The sequence below is a fragment of the Equus asinus genome, chromosome 22, assembly GCF_041296235.1.
Source record: "Equus asinus isolate D_3611 breed Donkey chromosome 22, EquAss-T2T_v2, whole genome shotgun sequence".
NCBI classification, from domain to species: domain Eukaryota; kingdom Metazoa; phylum Chordata; class Mammalia; order Perissodactyla; family Equidae; genus Equus; species Equus asinus.
This window is the reverse complement of record NC_091811.1, coordinates 23,177,510-23,191,605: the sequence shown is the minus strand read 5'-3', so window position 1 is coordinate 23,191,605 and position 14,096 is coordinate 23,177,510.

Here is a 14,096-nt window from a genome sequence, read left to right as displayed (position 1 = left end):
TCCCACCAGCTATTTTGGTCTCATGGGATTTCAGTCAGCAACTAATTGCATGCTAATTAGAAGCCAGACCCTCAGGCAGCAGCTAGGAAAGTATGCAGTCAAACTCCTTCCAAGGAAAAATTAGGAGATGGATATTTTGCCTTCTCCCTCTATGCTGTGCCCGAGAATATAGCTGTGTGGAGTGCTTACAAGCCCGTTTAAATCCTGATTTTTGTTTGATATGGTCCTGTGGAACTCCTGAATGCTGAACTCCATTGCCTATCAGAAGTAGGTGATTTGAGGTTTTATCCCTCAGCTGGGAGTCATAAAAGTTGGGGCACTAGATGTGTAGACAAGTTCCTTTCAGGGAGTAGCTGGTGATTTTATTTTATTGTTGGAGCAAGCTAGAGGGAGAATGTGGGGGAAATGCCCACTGGCTCTTTTTGTCTCCTGGATGATCCCAGTCTACATCTAGACACAGGCTGATTAGAAGCTGAACTATCAGGCAGCAGCTGGAAAAGTATTATGCAATTAAAACCCTCAGGGAATCACTGGGAGATGGCCTTTTTACTGGTTCCCTCTGCACTAAAGCCACAGGGAGTGCTTGTGCACCTGTTTAGAACTCCTTTTTTGTTTGCTGTGGTCCTGTGGGATTCATGAATACAAGCCTCATTGGCCTGCAGAGCTAGGTGATTTGGGGCCCATCCCTTGTGTGATAGCTTTAAAAGGTGGAGTGCTAAATGTGTGATCCAAACTCTTTGCTCCTCAGGGAGAAGCTGGAAGTTGAGAGCTTCTTCTCAATTGTAAGGTGCCATGTCAGAAGTGGGGTTTATGGTGAGAGTATGTCTCAGCCTTTCCTGTTAGTTTCAATGTTGGTATTTTCTTAGTTGCCTGATGTGTAGGAATACTCAATGGGTTTCTAGATTTCTCTCAGAGGGAAATGCTCCGTGTATATTCAGTTTGTCTGTGGCAGGAAGGAAATTCAAGAACCTCCTATGTCGACATCTTGGTGACGTCACCACCTCTGCTTTGGCAGTAGAGTATATTTCTTGATTAGGTTCCTGTTGTGCTTTCCAGTCCATTGTTTTCTATGGCTGTTGGTTTTTTCCCTCTGGAATGTCCTTCTTTTTCCATTGCTACTTTTTAATGACTTTGAAGAGGGCATTAGAAAATATTCCATTTGAGCAATGTCCTCAGCCTGCTTCTTGATTGTAGAAAGTTGGGGGCTCAGACACATTTTTACTTTTAAAGAGTCTCAGTCCAGGCTGACAGCAATTTTACCATAGAGCTGTCTCATAAGTGTTTTGTGTTTTCTATGTATTTGATTACTGTCTGTTCCGTGAATCAAAAGCCATACCTACACTTCCCAAAACTTAACCCTCTCTCCGTAGACGAGTCACGCCTCTTTAGGCATATCAGGTTGCTGTGGAACAACACTTAAGATTCAGCAAATCTCACAATTCTTGGGTTCTTTGTCTCCTCTAAATTCTGTTTGTACACCTGATAGTTCCTTTCTTTTAGTATCATATAATATCTAACTAAAAACAATTGTTTGATGCCTTCAAAATTTGGTCTTGTGATCTCTTCACCCAGATGTAAAAGTGCCTTTCATTCATTTTCCGTCTTCCCAGTAATCTCAAAAGACAGAATTACAACTATTTCACAAGGACTGAACATGGTCACCATTTTTACAGCCTCCTTTGTCATTTTCCTCAAAATCAGAGCCACATTTTGGTTGCCATAATAGATTTGTCACAACAATGGCCCACTTTGAATACCAACTTTTGTACCAGTTAGGTTTTAGTACACAAACACCACAAAACATCAGCGATAATCAATAACATTTGTTTCTCATATATGTCTGAAGAGCAGTGATCTAGGTTAAATTTGCCTAGACATCTCTGCTGTTTTCTGTTGGGCTCAGTTGTGCGTCTGGGGGTGAACTGGAGGTTAGTTGATCAAAGCTGGGCCTGACGGAGCACCTTGGCTCTTCATATCATTCATTCTCCTCCTTGGACCACTTCATTAGTCTGTACATGTCCTTCTCATGGTGATAATGGAAGTATAATAGTGAACAAAGACCAATCTGCAAGCCTCAGTGATGTAAATCCAACAATGCAAGACTCTGCTTGTAAAAATCTACTGACATCTAACTGGCCAAAATATGTCACATGACTGAGCACAAAGTCAAGGAATAAAACAGATCTTCTCTCTCATGGTGAGAGGGTAGAGCAAAGTTACAGGCTAAAGAATTGAGACCAAATTATGCAATCTACCATAGTATCCCATATATTATAAAAGCAACTCCAAGGAAGATTTACATCCTTGCATATACCTGAGTCTCAATTTTCTACACTTATCTGGAGTTCTTCATCTACTCTAAAATTTTCGAGCTCATTTTTATTTATATTACAGAGATGACTGCCACTGCCTTCTTTTCTGGAATTCTTCAGATTCTATTTTTTGTGGAACTTCCTGCAAGTCCCCACATTTATCCCAAGTGTAAACTCCTCATAATTTTTTGCTTATCATAACTCTCTTCTGTTATTTGCTCTAAAGCTTGCACTCATCTTTTCCCTGAAGTCTTACTGATCAATTTGCTTTCTCTATTTAAAAAATACAGGCAACTACTTTCTGTGCACTTTTTTTGTTCGTAATCTTTCCCTTCCTAGCATTACTTCTCTAAATTTTACCTTTAGAGGACCATTGTTATAGTAAGATACAGGGTGTTAATATGTTTCATTTTGATGAAAATACTTATTATTTAAATAAATTAACCCATTTTCTTGTCACTGAATAGGTAATATAATGCAAAGACAGTTTCCATCATCAGTTAAACATCGACCGTAAGTTTGAATTTAGTCCATGGTCATCTTGCCTGGTTCTCTCTCTCTCCCTCTCTCATCTTCCATGTGCTTTCTTTTAATGTCCTGACTTCATATATTTTTGTGCATTTTCACATCTAATACGTGCCATTCTTAATACGGGAGCCACATTCAAGTATAAGTTGAAATTCAGTATAATTAACAACAGAAATGTCTCCATATTCTATTAATGCTTTGTGTAGTCATCTTAGTAAATAATATGGGCCCAAGAACTCCCAGTTTATAAGTGCCAGAGGCAGGATTGGGATTCAGGCTTATCTTCTATTTAGGCCAGTATATAAGTATAGGACTGACTTATCACCAAAATCTTTGTGTGTTTCATTACACAACATTAGCTCTAGATTGAGGTAAAAGTGATTCTTTATCAGGAACTAAACTGGGCAAAAGATTCCTAAGTCTATCTCATAACATAACCATTGATGTTCAAGTGGAACTAAGGAGTATGAATTGTCTTAGATTAGTCAGGGATGTTTCAGTTTTAGGTCAGAGAAAAGTAACTCAAACAGATTCACGGCTTATGCAAGTGATAATTCTAGGGATAGAGTACCTTCTTGTATGCTTAGATTTAAATGGACAAGACAGCTCTGGTCAGCCCAAAGATAAGTCTTAAAATTAGCATACTTGTTCTCAACCTGTATAGTAACAATGGGATAAATTCTGTCACATGGCTGCACACTCTTATGGCCCCAATATTTGTCTCATGTAAGTAAACTCCCTATCAGTGATGTTATCCTTATTACATTTAATGACCTTCCCTCCTGTGATAGGTAAAATAACGCCCCTCACCAATGTCCATGTCCTAATCACCAGAACCTGTGAATCATGTTATGTTATAAGCCAAGGGAGAATTAAGGGTTTCAGATGGAATTAAGGTTGCTAACCATGTGACCTTCAAATGTGGAGATTATCCTGGATTATCCCAGTGGGACTATTGGAATCACAAGGGTCTTTTTAAGTAGAAGAGAGACAGGAGAATCAGAATCAGAGAAGGAGATGGGATGATGAAAACAGAGATTAGAGTAATGTGGTTGCTGGCTTTGAAGAAGAGTCCTTGATCTTAGGAATGTGAGCAACTCTAGGAGGTGGAAAAGGAAAGGAATGGATTCTCCTCTAAAGCCTCTAGAAGGAATGCATCTGCTGACACATGGATTTTAGCCCAGTGAGATGCATTTCAGCTTATGACCCCCAGAACTGTATGATAATAATTTTGTGTTGTTTAAGGCACTATATTTGTTATAATTTGTTACAGCTGTGATAGAAAATAAATACATTTTTTAAATGAAAAAACTCACTGAATTCTTCACCATAGAAACCTTCTATATTCGTGAATTATCCAAACATATGATTTCTGATCATGACTCCTTCATATAATCTGTTTCTGAAGTACTGATCAAATTTCAGAATATGTGTCTGTACTAGTTAGAATTCTCCAGAGAATGAAAATCAAGAAGATACAGATATAGATATAGATATAAAAGAGATATAGAAAGAGATTTATCATCAGGAATTGGCTTGTGTGATTATAGATGCTGAGAAGTCAAAAGATATGCAAAATAGAAATCCAGGAAGGCTGATGGCAATGTTCCGTCTGAGTGTAAGGCCTGAGAACCAGGAGCATCTCCTGGTTTCAGTCAGAGTCTGAGTCTGAGGTCAGGAGAATACCAACGTGGAGCTTGAAGGCAGTTACACAGAGAGAAAGTGAATTCTCATTGCTCAGCCTTTTGTTCTATTCAAGCCGTCAATGGACTGGATGCAGCCCACATATTGGGGACAACAGTCTGCTTTATTCAGTCTACTGATTCAAATGTTAATTTTATCCAGAAACTTCATCACAGATACACCCAGTATAATATTTAATCAAATATCTGTGCATCCTGTGGCCCAGTCAAGTTGACACATAAAATTAACCACCACAAGCCCATCTCTTGCCAGCTTAGCACCCATCACATCTCCTTAAATCATACTTGATCTCCAAATAAAGACAATAACAAGTCCAGGCCCTGTGGCGTAGTGGTTAAGTTTGTGTGCTTAGGGTTCACCAGTACAGATCCCAGCACAGACCTATGCTCCACTTATCAAACCATGCTATGGCAGGCATTCCACATGTAAAGTAGAGGGAGATGGGCACAGATATTAGCTCAGGGCCAATCTTCCTTAGCAAAAAGAAGCTGATTCTTGGTGGATGTTAGCTCAGGGCTAATCCTAACCCTAAAAAATATCTTTTAAAAAACCAGTAAAAATAAAGACATTAACAGGTAATAATTTTGCCTAATATGATATAACTATCCTGTGGACAACCAAAAACATACTAAGCCTTTTCCTAGAAGAAGTGGAAAGATTGTTGGGTGATGTTTACTCTTTTTGATATTCTCTAACTTAAAAACTATGATACAAAATGAACAATACTTGAATACTATGGTATTAAGTCAATACATCTTATGTTACATGATAAGAGAATGAATGAGGGAACAAAACAAAGATAGTCATTTTACATATATATATATATATATATATATGCACACATGCACAAACATAGTCATAAAAAATAGAGGAGGCACTCATGACAATTACAGTCCTCATTTTTGTAACTGGTCACAAGGTCATAGCTGATATTTATAATTACCTTCTTCTACTATCCATTCTGTATTCCCTTTGAATTCAGCAAGCACCTCAGCTGGTCCTTGCCCAAACAGTCATTCCTGAAGCATCTTGGCCATTAGTAGTACTGCCTGGATTGCATTGTTATAGTTTTCCATTGTCCTGAATCACTTGGAGACTATCTAGAAGATCTCTGTACTCCAGACATACTTTTTCTTTCCCCCATCATGTAGCAGTAGTCCAATTTCTTCTTGGTGGTCAGGATCAATTACCCCAACCAGCACAGTGTCTCCCCTCTTTGCCTGTTGATTCAGAGGCCTCAGGAGTCAAAAATAGCTGGGAAGCAGTCTTAACTTACAATTCAATGAAATGATGGTTGTATCTCCTGCTAGAAATGTTCCTCCCTTTTAAACTATGACCTCCAGGCCAGCAGAGCATAAGGTCATGTTAACAGGAAGCAAAACTTTTGCCACTGGGTTACTAAGGATAACAGTGAATGGTACCACTTCTATTTCTACCCTTGATTGCTGGAGTCTTGAATTCTGGTTATTGGAGAATGAGCACCATATATTGGATGCAGATTCCAAGCATATGTAGCCTTCTAGAGAACCTTGGACCAGATCTGCAAGTTATTGCCAACTCCCTGGCACTGTAAGTGAGTCTTCAAAAGGCCATTCTACCACTCTGTCAAGCCAGCTACTTCAGGAAGGTAGGGAACCTGATAGATGTGTGAATTCCATTAGCAGGAGCCTATTGTAACACTTCTCTTGCTGTGAAGTTACCTCCTTGATCAGAAACAATCCTGTGTGGAATAACTTGATGGTGGAAAAGGCATTCTGTAAGTACATGTATCATAGTTTTGGCAGAAGCATTTTGTGCAGGGAAAGTCCACATCCAGAATAAGGGTCTGTTCCAGTAAGAACATGTTGTTCTCTCCATGATGAAAGCAGTTCAATGTAATCAACCTGCCCCCTGGTAATTGGCTGAGCCCCTTGGGTAATGGTGCCACATCTGAGACTTAGTGTTGGTCTCTGATGCTGGTAGATGAGGCACTCAGCAGTGACCTTAGCCAGATCAGCCTTTGTGAGTGGAATTTCATGTTGCTGAGCCCACGCATAATCTCCACCCCTGCCACCATCGCCACATTGTTCATGAGCCTATTGGGGAAGGCCAGGGGTGGCTGGGGAAAGAGGCTGATTGGTAGCCACAGAAAATGTCATCTTATTCACTTGATTATTAAAATCCTCCTCTGCTGAGGTCATCCTTTGGTGAACATTCACATGGGACACAAATATCTTCACTTTTTTTGCCCATTCAGAGAGATATGTCTATAAACCCCTTCCTCAAATTGCCTTTTCATGAATTTTCCAATTGTGTTCCCTCCAAGTCTCTGACCACTTAGCCAAACCATTAGCCACAACCCGTGAATCAGTATAGAATTGCACATCTGTCCATTTCTCCTTCCAACCACAGCAAACAATCAGATATACTGCTTGGAATTCTGCCCACTGAGAGGACTTCCCTTCACCACTGCCCTTCAGGGATGTCTCAGAAAGGGGTTGTAGTGCTGCAGCTGTCCACTTTTGAGCGGCGCCTGCATATCCGGCAGAATCATTTGTAAACCAGGCATAAGTCTTTTCATCTTCTGTCGACTGGTTGTAGAGAACTCCCTATAAGGCCATAGATGCAGGCTGGGAAAAAAAGGCAGTGTAGCAGAAGCAGGGACCATGGGCATTTACCACTTCTTCATGTAACCTACTTGTGCCTCCATATTCTGCTTCCATTTGATGATGACTGTTGCTGTTCATGCCCAACTTTATTGCTTAGTGGGTCAGATAACACCCAGTTCATGATGGGCAGCTCAAGTTGCATAGTAACTTGGTGGCCATGATTAAGAGCTCAGTCTCTGCTAAGGCCCAGTAGCAGACCAAGAACTATTTCTCAAAAGGACAGTAAGTGAGATGCAGGAGGTGGCAGGGCTTTGCTTCAGATACCTAAGGGCTTGTACTGTGATTTTTTTATAGAGGCCTGACAAAGGCTCCAAACAGCATCCCTATCTGCCACTGACACTTCATGTGAGAGACTTTATAATCATCTTATTTATATTCTCCAGTGGTAGGTGAAGATTTAATACTCATACAATAACAGGTAAAGACTTTTGTCAATTATATCAAGAAACACAGAGAGCTTCTTGCCTTGATTGTACAACACCAGCCTCCGGACAGAATAAATATAGAACCCCAAAATTCATTAGTAGAAAGAGCACCATTCTCCTTTCCAGAAGAAGCAAGATATATTCCTGCAAAAACAAACAGATTAACAAAAGACTAGAAAACCAAATTCTGGGGCATGTCTCACCTGATGGAGAATAGATCTTCCCTACCAGATAGACCAAAACCCAAATTCTCAGGCATTGCTGTTGTATTCGTTTGCTATTGCTGTGTAACAGATAACTTCAAATTTAGTGACTGAAAGCAACAAACTCTTGTTTATTATCTAACAGTTTTCTGGGGTCAGGAGTCTGGGCAAGGCTTAGCTGTGTTCTCTGCTTCAGGGTCTCACCCAGCTGCAATCAAAGTTTTAACAATACTGCATTCTCATCTGCAGGCTTGCCTGGAGAAGACTTCACTGCCAAGCTTGCTCAACTTGTTGGCAGAATTCATTTTCTTGCGGCCCTCTCCACGGGCACTTCATAATGTGGCTGCTTACTTCTTCAAGGCAGGCAAAAGTCTCGCTCACTCAGGGGAGGCCCAGCCACTCTTTGAAAGCTTTACCTGATTACATCAGGCCCGTGAAGGGTACTTTCTCTTTCAAGTAACTCACAATCAGTTGTTTGTGGATCTTACCTATCTGCAAAATCCCTTCATGCTTGCCATTTTCTGCAGGTCAGAAACAAGTCACAGGTCCTGCCCATACTTACAGGGAGGGAACTGTACAGGGTGTTAACATGGGGGAGCAGTAATCACAGGAACCATGGTAGGCTCTGTACACCATAGCTGCCACAAATGAGGAATAATACATTGACAGCGCACCAATTGGAACCACAACCAAACTGGCCAACATTCAGAATCATAAATAAAAACAAAGATTCAGTAAGAAAAGAGAAACATAGAGTTGGTGAAAATCCAATTCTCTTACCCGTTAGGACTTGGAGCCTGGAAGAGACATGCCTGGGCTTGAACAGCCCATAACTGACTTTATTTGTCTCACACGGTTTAGTTAGTTGGCTCTAGCACATGAGTCCACCTGGGCATCCTCTGGCCATGAAAAGAGTCAAAGTATAATTTTCAAAAAGTTGAAAGCATGAATCTCCTAAAAATATAAAGGCAATATGTCAAAGATTTATTTGACTCATTAATGGGAAAACAGCAAATGGTAAGGCTGATTCCATATCTCTGACTTTCCATCTGGGGTCAGATTCCTCCTGCTTGAAGAGCATCCTTTTTAGAATTTCTATTAGTGAGGTCCTGCTGGAATTTTGTTCATCTGAAAATGTTTATTTTACCTTCGTTTTTATTTATTGTGTTTATTTTTAAAATTAACATTATTGAGGTATAATTTATATATAGTATAATATACTCATTTTGAATAGTTTGGTGACCTTTAACTATTGTGTACACCCTTGAAATGATAACCATGATAAAGAATAGAACAAAAGCCACCCATAGGAGTAATATTATTACCTGCATTTTACTGATGATTATACTCCGGCAGAGTGTAGTTTTAAAACAGAGCCCAAGATCAGAAATACATAATGCAGAGAATCTGGGTTTTCCTTCCTGGAAGTCTAGCTCCAAGATCCTCTGCTAAAAACAATATATTGTAAAAATTACCTAACTGAATAAAATCCAAAAGCAGAGGCAGATTCTAACATCTATCAATCTTAAACATATTAAGTAGTCAAAATGAGTTAAACAGAGAAAATAAAACTGAATATTCACACATAGATATGTCTAGTTCTTACAATGGAAACCACAAGTTCTTTTGAAATTTCCAAGGAATATTTATAAAATGTATGAATATTTTTGTTAAATAATTAGTATTTAAATATTAAACTCAAGAGAGGAACTTTATCAAGGCTTAATCATAAGAGATATGTTTGATAACTATTAATAGTAAGCTGAAATTCTGAATGAGAAAAGATGGATTTAAACCTAGATGACTTCCCTGAGACTTATTTTCTTCTTGGAAATTGTAAGACAATTATTTCTTTCCATCCATCAGATGTATTGTGTTTGTGTGTGTATGTGCGTGTGTGTCTACTTATCAGCCTGTGAAAAATAAAATTATACATAAATGTTAGTTATCAGCAATCAGCCTTTATGGAATATTGGCCTTACTGAGATTCCCAGGAAAACCTTGATGCTTTGATAGGAAAAGCTTAGATTCATTCTATGCAAATCTGATATTAAAAAAAATTCCATAGTGATGATGGTCCGAGTTATGACCAAGCTCCATATAATAATTTAAATTTCACCATATAATCTATGTAGTGGGTTTTACCATTTTACTAAATGACAAATAACTTTGATGGACACAAATTACAGAAGAGTTAAATAAGGAAAAAAATGCAAAACAATGAAAGAGAATATGTCTTCATTTGCCTGCTAGCAAATGAGAATTCAGCTTTCATTTCAACATCAGTTATGAAATATTTTAGCCTGTGACAAGGGCATAAAGTATATGTATAAGAGATAATTTGAGTTGTTTGGGGAGTAACAATGTTTTTCATGAAGATAGCATTGAGCTCTTCCATTAGCATACCTGATTTTCTCCTGCTTAACAGTGATCACAGAATTTAAGGAAACAAGAACTTTACTGGACATTCAGCAATCAGCTGCACATAGACGTTGAGGTCAGAATATTAAAGGAATCACGACCAGTGGCTTTTTTTTTTTTCGAAACATGATACATTTACTACAAAGTATTTTTTTCCATCCTAGTAATAGTAGAATTTCTTCTAGGAAATTTTGCCACTGGCTTCATAGCACTAGTAAACTGCATTGACTAGGTCAAGAGACAAAAGATCTCCTCAACTGATCAAATTCTCCTGGCTCTGGAAGTCTCTAGAATTGGTTCACTTTAGGTAATATCAATAAATTGGTATACAGCTGTGTTTAATCCAGCTTTATATAGTTTAGAAGTAAGAACTGATGTTTACATTGCCTGGATAATAGTCAATCATTTTAGCATTTCTCAGGGCAAACTTTGGCCATTCCATAACTCTAGGAGAAATATCACTAGGATATACTCTTGACACAGTCATATCATATATGTGAAGTGGAGACAAGGCAGAACATCAAAATTAGATGATCTATCACAATAGTTTTAAAAAAGCATATAAAAGATTTTGTAAATTTGTATATATGTACTTTCTATTGTGAATGTTATCTCTTTTTAACAATTTTTTTTCTAGCTGAGTATTGTATATACAAAAATGGCCTAACTAAAATATTATTTTTAGATATCTTTTCTGTATCCTTTCTAAATAAAATTTTTATTGTCATATTACAAACTCAAATAAAATAATAATTGTACAACTTAATGAATATTTCAGTCTAGGGCCTCTAAAACCAGAACCATAGTCAGGTATTAAAATACTTACTTGGGAAGGCGACATCCAGGCAACAATGAGGAGTACATACAGAAATGAGGCAAAAGAAGATGTGGAACAATGTGCTGTGCTGTATTACTCTGTCAGCTGCCACCTCACAATGCATTGAGAGAGAGTACAGTGGTCAGCTTACACGTTCACTAGGCACACAGGTCTTTTCCAGGAGGGTTACAAGGGGGAACCACATGTAACATTAGTCCATGGAAGAGAGAGAGGAAAGGGAATGTATCTTCTCAGCTCTCTCCTGTCTTCTATTACCCATTGGCCGGGGTTTACCCAAGGCAGAACTAACACCTCTGCTCATTTAGCCCTTTGGTAGTCATTTAGAAAGATAGATCCACACTCTATAGTGTGGAGTTCTCCAAAATCGACAAACCATTCAAGTCCAAATAGAAGGACGATCTGGCTCAGGCAGGGGGCTGACCAAAAGAATAGGCGACCATCAAAGGAATCTCAGGAAGCACACAAATTTGTGTCCAGTATAGTCTACCCCTTGTGCTACTCAGATGTACTCATGCCGTCCAGTCATGGCTGGCTTTCTGAATGCATGACCTGTGCAGTTGCACAGGGGCCTCATGCTTGGTTTAATGCTGTGCTCTCACCATTTTGTTTTTAAAACACAGGGTAGGTCTCTGCCAACAAGGTGATGGATTTGCACTAATTCACCAGGGATTTACTCTTCCACTCTGCCATGGGGCTTGTCAGTGACACACGCAGTGTTCTTGCCTTACAAACGTATCTAACAGCTTTGAATCTGCTGACACATCTGTTGCAATGGGCAGAGCAGTGTGGACCACCACAGTCTACACCTGCTGAAGAGCCCTCTCTTGCTGTGGGCTCCACTGGAAACCAGTAGTCTTTAGAGAAACTCCATAATTGTGTCGTAGTAATATTCTCAAATGTGCTATATGTTGGCTCCAAAATCCAAAGAGGCCCAACAAACACTGTGCCTCTTTTTTAGTGATAGGAAATATAAGATTGAGTAACTTGCCATTTACATTAAAAAGATGTCTCAGCATGGGAACCAGACCATTGGACCCCTAATAACATCACCTATGTTGTAGGTCCCTGAATCTTCTCAGGACTTACCTCTCTTCTTTTAGTATTTTACTCTTGTTTAATTTTATAGTATTTTATCATATTTAAAGAACTTGCCATTTCCTGCTCACAGGTAGCAGTTAATACAATATTATTAATATACTGACTTAGCATAATGTTTTGCAAAATATCAAAAGAAGTGAGAGCAAGAGCAGTGACATAGCCCAGACTTAAAACAGTGAAGGTGTGCTATTGTTCTTACCACATGAAGGCAAATTGTTTTTTCTCCCATAATAGGTATAAGTTAAAAAACATTTACCAAATCAATAGCCACATACAAAATGCCAGAGTCTGGGTTCTGCTCAATAAAGATACCCCATCCTGGAGAGCATCTGCAACTAATGTTTACGGTAATCTGCATTCATCCTATAATCCATTTGGTTTTGGCAGAGGCTATATAAGTTGGTTAATTCAACAGGGATATGATGAGTACCACCATCCCCTGTAACTTTCAAGTTTTTTGTGATGGAAGTAATCAATTCCATTCGATGGAGAATATGGTTATGATTTTTTATTCATTATTTTGCCAGGAGGGGATAATCTCAGAGGTTTCCCCTCGGTCATCCTTACAATAATGTCCCTTACTCCACAAATCAGGAAGTATTATGAGAGTTCTCCATCTCCCAAATCTATCTACTTCAATTATGCATTCAGGAAGGGGTAAATAACTACCAGTCCATTAGATTCACTTTGGCATGGACAAGAGCCAAAGTTCTAGTTAGCATCTGATATTCAAAACATCGCAATGGCGTCTGGTATTCGGGCATCCAGGTACTAGTGTTAGTTAAGGCCCCATACTTAAAAGTTCCAGATTATATGGATACATGCCTTTTCCTCTGGGCACTGTTATCTGGTAAAAGATTGCAGGTCTTTGGGAAAGCACCATGTGAATACATTCTGAATATTCTTGTAGTGGATTTGTAGGATCCTTTATCAAGGGGACTTCGACTCCCCTTCAATCACTGAATGCTGGTTCTCTGAGTTGGCTCAGTCCTAAGAGCTGAGTGATTTTCTACATCAAAGACTGACTTGAGGAACCAACTCTTCACCTCTATTTCCCTTTGTTGACAAATTACAAAGTCCCTTCAATTACTCACTCATCAACATGTTCCAATAAGGCTGTTGCTCTCACCACTTCATTGAATCTGACCTTAGCAAAATCACAGTAAGTCTATGTTACCAATGGTGAGGCTTCATCTTGCAAGACTTAGCAGCACTGGGCAAAGCTAATTTGCATTCCAGGACACTGTTCTCTCCTGGTTTCTATCTGTGCTCACTGGCACCTCTACTCAGTCTTCTTTGCTGGTTCTTCCTCTTTTCCCTAAACTATAAATATCAGAGAGCTGAAGGGCTCAGTTCTTGAGTTCTTGACCAGTTATGTTTACTTTGTTGGTTATCTCATCCAGTCTTCTTGCTGATAATGTACACAAACAGTTAAATAGAGATGAATAAGGCTGATTATTCACTTATATATGCATACATATATTTTTATGTATCTCACCATGGAGAACATAGTCTTTTTTTTTCAAATGTCCAAGTTACATTTTAAAATAACACTACCAAAAATCTAGAGAGAAGAAGGGAGCTTGAATAATATTTTTGTTTGAATTTCTGCTAAATCAGAGTGATGGTGACTCAGAATCTAATATGATTTTATTTAAAATAGCAATATAGGTATTGATAGATTGATAGGCAGAGGTTATCATTATAGACATAATGATCTAAGTAGAGAGACACATAGATAGAATTATAGTTGAGTAACCCATTTTTTTTATTACTTGCATTTGGTACTGTCAGCATATAAAGCTTTTCAGGAATGAAAAAGTTAAAATGAAATACGTTAACCTCTTCTCTGTACGCCTAAACATAACTTTGACACTGAAATGGACAGAGACACTGCTCCTCTGTCAGGAACTGACTTG